General features: G+C 38.9%; 1 pseudogene; it reads right to left on the minus strand.

Moving 5' to 3' along the window:
- LOC119876914 lies at positions 1-12,419 on the minus strand (annotated as a pseudogene).
- Between the last annotated feature and the right edge of the window lie 1,665 nt (positions 12,420-14,084).

The raw sequence follows: 14,084 nt of genomic DNA on the forward strand, positions 1-14,084 counted from the left end.
TCAGGAAAGGTCACTAATGACCATCCTGAATGCATTGGGCAATTCTGCACTAGACATTGTGTTGAAGTCCAGTCTGACAGCTGCTCCCTTAACCCCCCTGTGAACAATGTTATCAGGTTGAATCAGCAAACAAAGGCTGCCCACCATGGGCATCCCGGGGCAGATGCCTCATGGATGCTGTTGGTTCCACCATGAGTTATAAAGGCTTTGGTTTTTGGATGACCTAGGATGGGGTGAATTTCAGCAAATTGTTGATTATAAGTCTTAGAAATACAACCAGAGTAGGACAATCTAAGGCTTTGAAAGAGGCAGTGTATTTATACAACAGATTTGTATACACTTCAAACTGCCTTAGAATGTCTTTCAGACATTCTTTAAAAGAAGAGGTACTAAGTCGGCTGGAAAGGTAAGTGAAGGCTCCAGAGAAGACCGGTGCATTTCTTGTGACTTGAAAAATATACAAGAGTGTGTATTAATCTGGAGGCATGTTGGAATATATTCTCTTAATTAAGTAGTGAAGCCGCTGAATCTGACCAGTACTGCGTCAAGGCAGCAGGAAGTATGATGGTAGTGGCATAGGAATCAGAGGAAGGAAAGGCTGTCCTTTATCATGAAATATGTTATCACTTTATGGAAGACTGGGCTTTTTTTTTTTTTCCTATAGAAAAGAGTCACTGGTAATAAAAAAGGAGATGCTAATTTTCAGTGGCCCCTGACACACCCCCACAGTGGGGAAAAGAGTTGGTATAAGCAGAGAATTAGGAGACAGAGACACCACCCAGAAAGGTGTTGGAAAATGCTCTGTAAGAGGAAGCTTCCTTCTTTACACAGGAATGTGACTGTGTATAATAAAATGCTAACAATTATATAAAATACCACTGTTGTATCTTATCCTTTCTCCCAAGGACTGGGAAATATATATAAGGCTGTTAATTTTTTTTTTTTTTAATTTTTGAAGCTTTTGATGAGAAAGGAAATGTTCAGTGTCTTTCTTTCCTGGGGAACTATCATTGTCTGGTTGGTTGTTACTTATTTCAGCATTTTTCTTCCAGAGTCTTACCAAGAAGGTCATTCAGCGGGATTCACTTGCACAGTCAAGTATTTGGCCCTAAGGTATCTGGTTTCTTACCATCAAATCACCATAGAACCTATAAGGTAAAGAAAATACCTTATTTCATGAGTCAAACTTTGAAGTGATAGCATGTTAGAATCTAAATAGATGGAGAGACATCTAGTAAAAAGGCCTGACATATGACAGATAAGGAAACGAGGACAAGAGATGTTATATAAGGAAAACCAATGAAATACTCATGTAATAGGAAGAGGCATACTACATGTACTTATTTTTATATTCAATCAAGTATAAATGCAATCATAATGTTTCATACTCAAGGGTTAGGCAAATGAGACTATCAATGACGACTTAAAGAATATAAAACATTTTAGTCCTTATAATTCTAGTCAGAAAAGGTAGCAAACTACTAATGATGTGTCATTTAACTATTATACTAGTTCTCTCCTATTTAATTCTTTTTTGAATGATGGGGGAAGTAGCTTATTTATATCTACTTGGTCCACAAATTATTTTATTAGAGTTTTACATCTTTTGATTTACCAAATCAGCACGGTTATTTGTTAGAATGAAAACTGATATTTAACAATTTATTACTAATACATTTCTGCTTCATAAGTATGCTTAGCTTCTTTTAGATTACTAATTATTAGTGACCACTTCCAAGAAAAATTTCAAGCAGTAATTTTGAAAATGGATCCAGTGTCACCAAAATGGCTGGATTTGAAGATTCTTTAAATGTAGAAATGAAGAGCATTTTGTCACTTTATAAATAGCCGTCTAGCTGTTGAAATGGATGCTTTTCTTTAACTGACTCCTAATGTTTCAAGGATATGTTACAGTGTTTTGACTGCATTGATTAATGTGTTTTCCTATAGCCAAGTGCTTTCCAAGTACAGTGCCATAAATTAGGTATAGATTTTGGAATTCTCAGCAATCCTCATCAGCTGGATTCTAATTTATAAGTGGTTAACATATTAAAGTAACTACAGGTTCTCAGCAAATTAGGGTGATAAGGAGAAAACTATCCCAGTAAGAAAACTAAAAATTAGTTCACAAAAACCAGAAACTCCATGTGTATTCTCTATATATTAGACACAACTTATAATTTTATCTTATAGGGAAGAGGCATCTGAAACTTTCCCATGCTAGGCTTGCTTCTGGTTGATTCCTTTTTATATGCTCTTCTTCTTCAATCTGGGGAAGATAATATTCTTATGGACTAGAAGCAGATTCCTTTTTTTAAACAAGATTTTATTTGTTTATTCATGAGAGACACACAGAGAGGGGCAGAGACACAGGTAGAGGGAGAAGCAGACTCCTTGTGGGGAGCCTGAATGGGACTCTATCCCAGGACCCCGGGATCATGCCCTGAGCCAAGGCAGAAGCTCAACCACTGAGCCACCCAGGCGTCCCTAGAAGCAGAGTCCTTCAAGAGACTTCATGACTGCAGGATTTAGATCTAATCAGGCAGAAATTAAAAATCAATTAAATGAGATGCCATCCCAACTAGAGGTCCTAACAATGAGGGTTAAGAGGTAGAAGAACGAGTGAGTGACATAGAAGACAAGTTGATGGCAAGGAGGGAAACTGAGGAAAAAAGAGACAAACAATTAAAAGATCATGAGGATAGGTTAAGGGAAATAAATGACAGCCTCAGAAAGAAAAATCTACGTTTAATTGGGGTTCCCGAGGGCACCGAAAGGGCCAGAGGGCCAGAATATGTATTTGAACAAATCATAGCTGAAAACTTTCCTAATCTGGGAAGGGAAACAGGCATTCAGATCCAGGAAATAGAGAGATCCTCCCCTAAAATCAATAAAAACCGCTCAACACCTCGACATTTAATAGTAAAGCTTGCAAATTCCAAAGAAAAAGAGAAGATCCTTAAAGCAGGTAGAGACAACTTTTATGGGGAGAAATATTAGGGTAACAGCAGACCTCTCCACAGAGACCTGGCAGGCCACAAAGGGCTGGCAGGATATATCCAGGGTCCTAAATGAGAAGAACATGCAGCCAAGAATACTGTATCCAGCAAGGCTCTCATTCAGAATAGAAGGAGAGATAAAGAGCTTCCAAGACAGGCAGGAACTGAAAGAATATGGGACCTAGAAGCAGAGTCCTCCTGATGGATTAAAGCACAGGGTCTCTCTAAGGGCTCCCCCCCACCTCTTCAGGCCTTAGCAGGGCCCAGTACCTAAGGCCGTTTTTCCTCTTTTTTCTAAATCATCCTGGCTGGATGCATACCTAGACATAGTTTGGTGAGCCATGGCCATCCTTTCTCTGAACAGCACCCTGAAAAACGCACTGAATAGGCCTATTCCAAAATTTAGGGGAAGTAAGAGAGACCTGGATTACTTGGGAAGCCCAAACTGCATGACCGATGCCTTTCAGATTTCATGATTTCCTGCTTAACACTACTATTAAAATTACCTTCCTTCTGAGAACATGGGTGGTGTATACAGAGCCCTCAGAAATCCTGTAAGGAAAATGGACGAATGACAGAACAAAATTTCATGATTTCTGTACTTGCCAATGATACTATTATAATACCAAAATTCACACTGTACCTCTTAGACACTATTTCTTTTGATTACAATATTAATGCCAAAATTATTGTCAATCAAATCACCCACTTTAGCACCTGCTTTATCTATTTTGGTTTTTAAACTGATACCTGAGATAAATTGGAGCTATCATAATAGTTTACCTTTCATTTTCATGCATGAAATTTGAATGATCAGAACCTTTACAGAGGTTTTTTTTAAAAAAAAATTTATTTATTTATTCATGAGAGACACAGACAGAGGGAGAAGCGGGCTCCTCACAGAGAATGTGATGCGGGACTCGATCCCCAGACACTGGGTCAGGCCCTGAGCCAAAGGCAGACGCCCAACCACTGAGCCACCCAGGCGCCCCGGAACCTTTACCGTGGTTGTCCACTATAAGGTACTTTATGTAACCTTTTGTGGACTCCGGGCAGGACTGATGCAATCACATTGACCCTTTCTTCTGTCATGTTACTGACCACTGACCCCAGAGTAAACACCACAATCCCATTTTCTCCAGAACTCTGGCAAATTCTTCCATTTCCTGTGGGGAAAGATTTGCTCCATCATAAAAGAATAACAGCGTGGAAACTACTCTTGAAAAGATTGCTACGAACAACTGAATCATGTATTAGCAGGAGTTATTAAAGTAATGGATTTTTTTATTGTGGTAAAATAGGTATAACATAAAATTTACCATTTTAAGCTTTCTTAAGTATATAGATCAGTAGTGTTAACTATGTTCACTTTGTAGAACTTTCTCTTCTGGCAAAACTGGAACTTTAAACCTATTATAGCATAATGCCCCATATCTCCCTTCACCATTCCCTGGCAACCATCATTCTCCTTTCTATTTTTATGAATCTGACCAGTCTAGATTCCTCTAGAACTGGTGTCATACAGTATTTGTCTTTTTGTAAATGGCCCCATTTCACCGTAACAATTGTGAGGGGACTTTACCTACTAGAATTGAAGCTCATGTCAGCCTGCTACCCTGTACGTTTTACCAAAAGAAAAAGATGTTTCAAAAAAATATTTTTTGGTGTAGACTGTTTAAAAATAAAAGTGGATTATATAATTTATTACATGAAATAAATTTTTAATAAATCATAAAAAAGTCCTAAGGTTCATTCGTGATGGCACATGTTAAAATTTTCTTCCGAGTATTATTCCATTGTGTGCATATACGGCATTTCATCGACTGATCCCTTCATCAGTGGACACTTGGGTTGTTTCTACCTTGTGGCTCTTGTGAATAGCGATGTCAGGAAGATGGGTGTCCTAATTTCAATTCTTTTTGCATATGGACCCATACATAAGTCTTATTGCTGGACCAAATGGTAATTCTATTTTTACCTTTTCAGGAGCCTCCATCCCCTTTTCGTCAGTGTTATTTATAATAGATCTAATCCCTCATTTCCTTTTGGAGTATACAATTGATATGAGATCGATTTCCTTTATCAGTATATTTGTACAACTGAGTGTGCATTTCTATGTGGATGTGTGTGTTTGTATGTACAAGCAAGAAACAAAGGAGAGCCAGTATGCAGTGTCAAGGAGGAAATGCTCTTAAATGTGTTGGATTATACCTGGATTCTTTATAATGTTATCATGACTAACACAGATTCCTGAAAGGAGGCCACACAGCAGGATATGAACTCACCTTTACTTCTTTATTATTATAGTCCTATTAAACTACTTGTGTTTAGTCTAGGCAGGTTTTCTGAAAAGTTGCTTTTCTTTAGTCATTGGTATTTTATTTCTTTGACTGTGAGCACTAAAAAAAATCATATTGTGATTGAGATGACGTTATATCCTTTTTCTCTTAGCTTCATCATCTATACCTAACCTTAAACTTTGCCAGCATTTCCCAAGCCCTCCTCTCAAAACGCTCTTTAAGGATTAGAGGCTAAGACGTGCTGTCATTCACGAATTGGGTTCTCTTTTTGGAATTTGCATAAAGTAGTCCTGTGATTCCTATTGACACTCCAGAAATATATAGTAACTTACTTCAATGACCATATTTTTGTCTTCCTTAGGTATGACATCTCTTGCCCTGAAATCATTTTGTGTAATTAGTGTCTCATTAGAATGTGCTATGCATTAGTGGCAGTGAGGGGAGGGGCCCTGGTCATCCCCACAGTGAGTGCCCAGGGTAGCACTTGCACCACAGTGGCAGAGGTACAGCAGGGCTTAGCAGAGATGTGGTCACCCTCCTGAGTAGCTCAATTCAGACTATATAAAGCTCTTGGTAAAGCCGTGTTCTACTGGAATTGTTTTGTAATTATTCTGGCTTGTAGTCCCGGATCCTTGCCAATTTAAGAATATTTACTACTTTGTATGCTAGAATAATTCCTCATTGCTCAATGCACTCTCCTACCAAAAAAAAAAAAAAAAAAAAGGAAAGAAGAAATAAAGAAAGAAGAGAAACAAATGGAAAGGAGCCAAAATTTCCTGGATATCTTGTCAATACTACACTTACCTTTTTGGTTTCGTTTTGTTTCCTTTTGGTCTCTCTGTTTTAAATTCATTATTTCTTATTTTCTCTCTGGAAAATAATGATTAATCCTTCCAATACAAAGAGTATGCTTTCTCATTCTTTCTCATTGTTGTATAGCTTCTCTAAAAGCTTTTTTAAAAAAAATAGAATAAAAAAAAGTTTCAAACGTTGACCTTGTTCACTATATGGTGTCCAGAGACTTCTTCAAAGGTAGAATTCTACCCAGGGGTGCCTGGGTGGTTCAGTCATTTAAGTGTTCCAGTCCTGATTTCAGCACAGGTCATGATCTCAGTGTTGTGAGGTCACCCCCCCCCCCCCATAGGATCCTGCCCTCAGCAGGAAGTCTGCTTGGGATTCTCTCTCTCCCTCTGTCTCTGCCCACCCCCTGCTTAAATACAAACATACATACATACATACATACGTACATACATACAATCTTTTAAAAAAGTATAATTCCACCCTAATGATATTAGTTTCACATATGGTCACTCTACTCTTCTATGACTAACATTTGGCATCCTCGTGATCTCTGGGAGTCAGTAACCTGTAGCAACATTGATAGTTACCTATGTTCAATGTTTTGTCTCATTAGCTCCCTGCTGATAGCCTTCTTCAACCATGCTGTAGAAGATGCTTCTCTATAGCTCCCTATAATCTTTCCTTCGGTTCATCACTGACTTAGACTAGTCGTTCTCATTCTATAACATTCTTCTAAAAATAAATAACATGGGTTTATTGAAAGAACATTTGGAAAAGCTTGAAAGAGAATAAAAAAGGAAGTAAGATTCACTCCCTAGTCTCCATCCACGTTTATCCTTGGTGTGAAAAATATATACATTTTTGCACATTTTGATTATTTTTCTCTGTATAGTTTTATATGTGCATATTATGAAGTCAAAATGTATAGACTTTTTTTTTTTTGAGAGAGAGAGAGAGAGCAAGCATGCACATGAGTGGTGGGAGGGGCTGAGGGAGAGGGAGAGAGAGAATCCTAAGCAGGTTCCACACTCAGCACCTCATGATGCTGAGATCACAGACTGAGCCACAATCAAGAGGCGGTTGCTTAACTGACTGAGCCACCCAGGCACCCCAAAGTGCATAAGCACATTTAAAGATTCTTTTTTTTTTTTTTAATTTTTATTTATTTATGATAGTCACAGAGAGAGAGAGAGGCAAAGACACAGGCAGAGAGAGAAGCAGGCTCCATGCACCGGGAGCCTGACATGGGACTCGATCCCGGGTCTCCAGGATCGCGCCCTGGGCCAAAGGCAGGCACCAAACCGCTGCGCCACCCAGGGATCCCACATTTAAAGATTCTTATTGCAATTTTCCAAATGTCTTATTTCTTAAATGGAGAGTATGGAAATATCCTGGGATCCTAATAATTAATGGAAAGCAAGTCGTTTGGAAGAAGAATTTATTTTATATATTAAAGAATATTAGACAGGCTTCACAATCATTGACTTGGAATCGGATCTTATTTTGCAACTTAATAACAGCAGCTACTGGTACTAATCATTATGATTATACATCTATTCATCCTTCTCCTTGTCCTCTTCTTCTTCCTCTTTTTCCACTCCTACTGATGTTGTCACCTTATCTTAGTGTGAAGGGGACATCTCTCAAGAATAGGTATAGATTGCATAGCACTTTCCCTAATCTTACCTCGGCCTTTACCCTTGTGAAAGTTTCCACAGGTGGCCTAAATAATTTGTAATCAAGAGAAATTGCATTAACCCTTGAACAAGATTTCAGTTTTATGTTGTTGCCCTCAAATGGTAGACAAAAAAGATCTCTTAATAGGTCAATTAAGAGTTGAGTAAAGGATGCTTATTGTCTATTAGTATCTTAAAGATATGCCATCAGTTTAAAACATATAGACTCTTTCTCTCATAAGGAATATCATTCTATGTACTAACAGCATCACTTTGTAATTTTAGTCTCTAGGGAGTTTTCAGAGAGAAGTGTAGAAATGTAACAAGTGTGCAGAATGTATAATCCTTATTATACACGCCATGCCCATTTTCTCTTTGATCATGCTGACTGACAGGAAGCTATGATATCTAGAACGGTGTTCCCTATGGGATCTTTACTGAAATTTCACACAGGTTTGGTATATGGTATACGGACTTACTCCAATAAAAGCTAATCCATTTTATGCTCTAAATGTCAAAGTCTGGGATCACAGATGAGGAATTATTTAAAGGCTGTAAAGAAGCCAAGTAATTTTGGGTTTGGCTGCCAATTTTCTTAGGGCACACGCAATATTATTGGGGAATGGTCTTCCCTGTAAGCTAGAATACTGGTTAAGAGCCTTAACTCTTACCGAATACTCTGAGCGTTTCAATGCCCTCATCTGGTTGCCAAACTACACATTTACTCTTAAGTACTGCACAGAATATCTATTCTCTATGGCTGTGCTAGAAAATGCCATCTTTATCTTTTGGAAACCAGTTCTTATTTAATGAGGAATCATATCAAATTAGTCTGACAGTTTGGGTTATTAATAACATAATAGTAACAAAATCATGACGGCACTTAATATTCCTTCTGTATCAATATGCGCCAGAGAAATTTCAAAAATTTTGTAAATGTTAAGTAGTTATCTCATTGGATAGAAATATGAGGCTATCTGGCATTGTAAAGAGTAGGCATAGTCATATGTTTAATGTCCTGTTCTTCTGTCATGTTACCTGAACTCTTGCAACGACCTCCTAACTGGTTCTTTTTCACTCTTGCCCCTCTGCTGTCCAATCCAGTGATCGCGTCTTGAGAGCCTTTTGAAAAAGCAAATCTGATCGTATCTTTCCTTTTTCACACCCCTTTTCTCCTTTTCCTTAGCTCCCTAATGCCCTTAGTAGATACTTCAAAATCCTCGTAATTCTTTGCCTCTCACATACTTCTCTAGCATCATCTGCCTCTTTATTCAGCCTCTTTCTACCAGACAGAACTCAGACTTCTCAGGAAATGTCATTATTACTCTACCTGATTTATTTTTTGTAGTCTTCCTCTCTCCCCATCTCTTCCTCTTACAACTGCACATCCTTCAGATGTCAGGTAGCAATGGTATGAGGTACTTTAAATGATCCCTGCTAGGTGTTCTTCAGTATTGTGGTTTTTCCTTATTATAACACTTCTCACATAGTTTTAATCACATGCTTAAATTCTTTCCAAGTAGAATGTCAGGTGCATATGGGTGGACATTTGTGTCTACGCTGTTCTCTGAATATCCAGCACTTACGTCTGAACTATGCTAGTCACTTTAAGAATATTCTCTGAATGAATGATTGATACTTTCTTGTGTGTAGGATAATGAAGGCCTTAACTTAACCGAACCCTATTCCCAAGGTCTCCAGGTATAATGTTATTTTGCAATAATAATGAAATTCACATTATTGTAATGATATTGAAATATTTACATTTCTAATCATCAGGTCATTTTACCCAGCTTCCCATATCTTTCTCACTGTAATCAGACATTCTGAATAAAGGGTACAGAATCATTTCTACTGACAACGCAAAGTAAAAAGTAAACAAAGCAAAACAAACAGATACAGGTTACCGTCAGCAGGGGTTTGGGAGGTTTGCAGTGGAGGCCTCCGACAAATGTGGAGGAGTGGGCGAGGAAATTCCAAATCCCAGTATGTATCAGCTTTCCTCATTATCTCCGATATTGTAGTGGGTCTTCCTGACGGGAGAAAGAGCAAGCGAAAGGTAGAGGAAACAGGAATATTGTATGTGAATATACCAGGTAATTTTCTGAAAGGAGCTTGAAATGACTTAGCCAAAAGTGTTTAAAAGTGTCTGTGGTTTGAAAATAAAAATATGTAAATATGTATATTGTTTATAAACATATACACAAAGAAAAAGTGCAACAGACTCATTAAACCTAAGCCGCTAAAATATTTAACATGGATTTATGTATTCCGTGAAGCTGTTAAAGTAACAAATGCAAATGTAAAAACTGATTTCAACTCCTCAATCAATGAGCCCTACCCACACTCATGGAAACACTTTTCCCTCGAGTACTCTAGTCTACTGTCTATAATTTAGCAAGCTATTTGATTCTAGATTTTCCAAGTATATTGTGAGGTTTTGAGGGTATGGCCATTACTCTATTTGGTTCATGTTAAGAGCTTAATAATATTTGTGCATTAAATAAAAATATTTATCAAAGCAGCTGGGAACTCGAGGAGCCTGCTTCTCCCTCGGACTAGGTCCCTGCCTCTCTTTCTGTGTCTCTCATGAATAAATAAATACAATCTTTTTTAAAAAGGGGGCTGGAAATTATCATAATGTCTGGAAATAGGCATGTTCACCCTTAATCTTAGCTCATTTTTTTTCTTTAATGGAAAGCCATAATTTTGGAAAAAAATATAGACTAATAACATGTGTGTCCATACTTGAACAAAATTTAAGTACTTACTTAAGGAATATGTATGTAGTCATTAGAAACTTCAACTTATAGGCTCCTGAGTCTGGGAGTCCAGACTTTCAATTGTGGAGGAGTCCTTCAGATAATTTGGCAACTCTGTTTAATTTTTAAGTGAAACTAAAACAAGGAGGACACAATTTCCTTCAATGCTCCATAGACAGTTGTGCTAGAAATATGTACATCCTAAGTCTACAGGTCTTCTTTGATAACGGTAGTTCATGAAATCCCTAATGCTTTCTATTGAAGATGAAAAAAGGATAATAGAATTTATATGTAGAATGACTAGGAAGGGCACAGAGAATGTTTAGGGCACTGAAACTACTCTGTAAAATAGAGTGGTGGATACATAATATTACAACTATTTCCAGACTCATCAAATGTACAACCCCAAGAATGAACCTTCACATGAACTATGGACTTTGGAGCATAATGATCTGTCGATACGGTTTCCTCAGTTGTAACACACTCTGTATTCCTCTGCTGCGGGATGCGGATAATACAGGAGCAATGCACGTGAGGCGCCAGGGCATATAAGGTGAAGCTCTACTTAATATTGCTGTGGACCTAAAACTCCTCCTTACAGTGCAGCCTGTCACACACAAAGAAACAAGAATGCATGTGCGATTGCTCAAAGACTCCTCAGTGCTTCCGTTTGTAGGTTATACTTCTTGGGAGCGTTCTGTATTAGCGACGGACCACAGGATTCTACCTGACCTTATAATTTAAGCATTCCATAGTATTTGTGAGCTTGAGAGATCACTTCATATTTTCATTCCATCATTTGACTTTTAAAAGACAATTTCCGTTGAGGTTGTACAAAGTCACCTTCCTAGGCACTAGGAGAATTAAGATTTCATGCTACCAATTAAAGACATGACTGAGGAGAGCCTGGGTGGCTCAATGGGTTAAGCGTCTGCCTTTGGCTCAGGTCATAATCCCAGGCTCCTGGGATTGAGTCCAGCATCGGGCTCCTTGCTCAGCAGGGAGCCTGCTTCTCCCTCTCCCTTGGCCTGCTGCTCCCCATGCTTGGGCGCTCTCTCTCTCTCTCTCTCAAATAAATAAGTAAAATATTTAAATAGAAAAAGAATAAAAACCATGACTTCCCTAAGACTTCACTGTCTTAGGTTGATCCCAACTCCTCTCATTAAATGTTTGGAAACAAAAGTCAAAATAAAGCACGTAGAGCACGTATTTTCACTCTCTCCATGAATGTCATTTGATCAGTTAATTCTGACCGAATAAGAGCTACTAGGAGGGAGGGAGAGGAAGTCCTCCACGGTGTTTCTCAAACGCGTGGCCTGCAGAGAACCGGAGCCTGTACACTAGAGGTATTCTCAGGAGCTCAGCCACAGCTCACGCAGGGTCCGACAGCGTCGGCAGGAATGACCTTGAACTCTGATCCTTGTCGTTTTGTCATGAGGTTCTCGTTTAAAGACGCATCTGTACAGTTTATCAAGACAACCAGCACATTTCCAAAGGGTTTCTGGCATTAGTGCAAAAGGGGGCCAAAATGTATGTTTGGGGAGATCACGTGTCCATCTATTGGCCAGTTGCGTCAGAGTAACCTCAGTATCCTTTGTCGCCAAAGATGTAGGGTATGTCTCCAACTTACTAGCAGGTTGTTTGTCGGGACCAAGAAGAATGGAAGCTGAGATGTCAGCACAGTCACTTCACGACCCCTCTGGACAAGTTCATCCAGGAAGGCCTTTATACTGATCCCGTGGCTGTATTCCGTGGCCACAGCAGCACCTTTCCGGGACGACTCCCGGAGCTGAAGGAACAGCTCAGCTGGAGCAGCAGCAAAACTGAAACCCGTTTCACAGACGTTTTGCTTCTTTTCAAATTGCTGTTCCCTGTTGTCATTACTTGTGCCTTCCTTCTTCATTTAGATGTTTGGTCCATTTTGAGTAGTTTTTGCATATGGCTTGAGAGATTAAAAAGAGTGTTCATTTCCTTGTCAAAAATGCATCAGGGATCCCTGGGTGGTGCAGCAGTTTGGCGCCTGCCTTTGGCCCAGGGCGCGATCCTGGAGACCTGGGATCGAATCCCACATCGGGCTCCCGGTGCATGGAGCCTGCTTCTCCCTCTGCCTGTGTCTCTGCCTCTCTCTCTCTCTCTCTCTCTCTCTCTGTGACTATCATAAATAAATAAAAAATTAAAAAAAAATGAATCAGCCATCAGTGTGTGAGAATATTCCTGGGTTCTAAAATCTATTCTGTGGCTCCATATGCTTATCTCTGTGCCTGTGTCACGCTCTCGTGATTACTGTAATTTATCATTAGTTTTCCTCTTCCGACTTTTTATTTAAATTCCAGTTAGTCAACATACAGTGTAATATTAGTTTCACGTGTAGGACGTAGTGACTCATCACTTACAGACAACACCCGGTGCAGTGTAGTTATTTTTAAAATCAATCAGTGTAATTCCTCCATTTTTATTCAAAGTTATATAAAGGTTGTTGGACTACTTTTAGGTCCCTTGAAATATCTATACAAATTTGAGACTGGCTTGTCAATCCATTGTAAAAGGGTCCGCTGGGATTGTGATAGCGAAGGAGATGGTGTTGGACTGTGTATCAATTTGTGGAGAATTACTATTACAACAATGTTGTTTAAATCCATGAATATGAGGTGTCTTCCTTTTAGAAATTTTAAAGTATCTTCCTGCAATGTTTTGTAGTTTCCCCAGTACAGACTTTACTCTTTCCTTGTGAAATTGATGAGGCATTTTGTTCTTTTGATGGTGCTATAGTGGGGATTGTTTTCTTAATTTCATTCTGGATTGTTTATTGCACTTGTGTATTGTATATTTTCTAGTGAATTCCCAGGGTTTTTCTCTACATAGGATCCTGTCACCTCTCCATTGAAATAGTGCGATGTCTTCCTTTCCAACGTGGATTTCTTTATCTTATTTTCTTGGCTAGTCATTTGGTTTGAACCTTCAGTACAACTGTTGAAGAGACGCGTTGAGGGTGCATGTCCTAATCGATGTCCTATTCTCCTTTGTTGTCTTACAAAGAAAGCATTTAGTCTTAACCATAAAGTATGCCGTCAGCAGTGGGGTTTTTGCAGATGCCTTTTATCCATTTGAGGAGGTTCATTTCTATTAGTAGTTTACTGAGTATTTTTATCACAAGGGTATTGGACTTTGTAATGATTTTCTGCGTTTATTGAGATAATCATGCGGTCTTTGTTTTTCAATCTCTTGGTATAGGGTGTAGTAATAATTGGTTTGGAACTGTTAAAGCACCTTTTGCATTCCTGGGATAAATCCCAGATTTCCTTGGTGTATGATTTCTTTTGCATATTCCTGTATTTGGCTTCCTTGCATTTTGTTGAGGACTCTTGTTTTTTTTTAAGATTTTATTTATTCATGAGAGACACAGAGAGGGGACAGAGAGAGGCAGAGACACAGGCAGAGGGAGAAACAGGCTCCATGCAGGGAACCAGATGTGGGACTTGATCCCAGGTCTCCAGGATCACGCCCTGGGCTGAAGGCGGCACTAAACCGCTCAACACCCGGGCTGCC

Source organism: Canis lupus, chromosome 13 (genome assembly GCF_011100685.1).
Source record: "Canis lupus familiaris isolate Mischka breed German Shepherd chromosome 13, alternate assembly UU_Cfam_GSD_1.0, whole genome shotgun sequence".
NCBI classification, from domain to species: domain Eukaryota; kingdom Metazoa; phylum Chordata; class Mammalia; order Carnivora; family Canidae; genus Canis; species Canis lupus.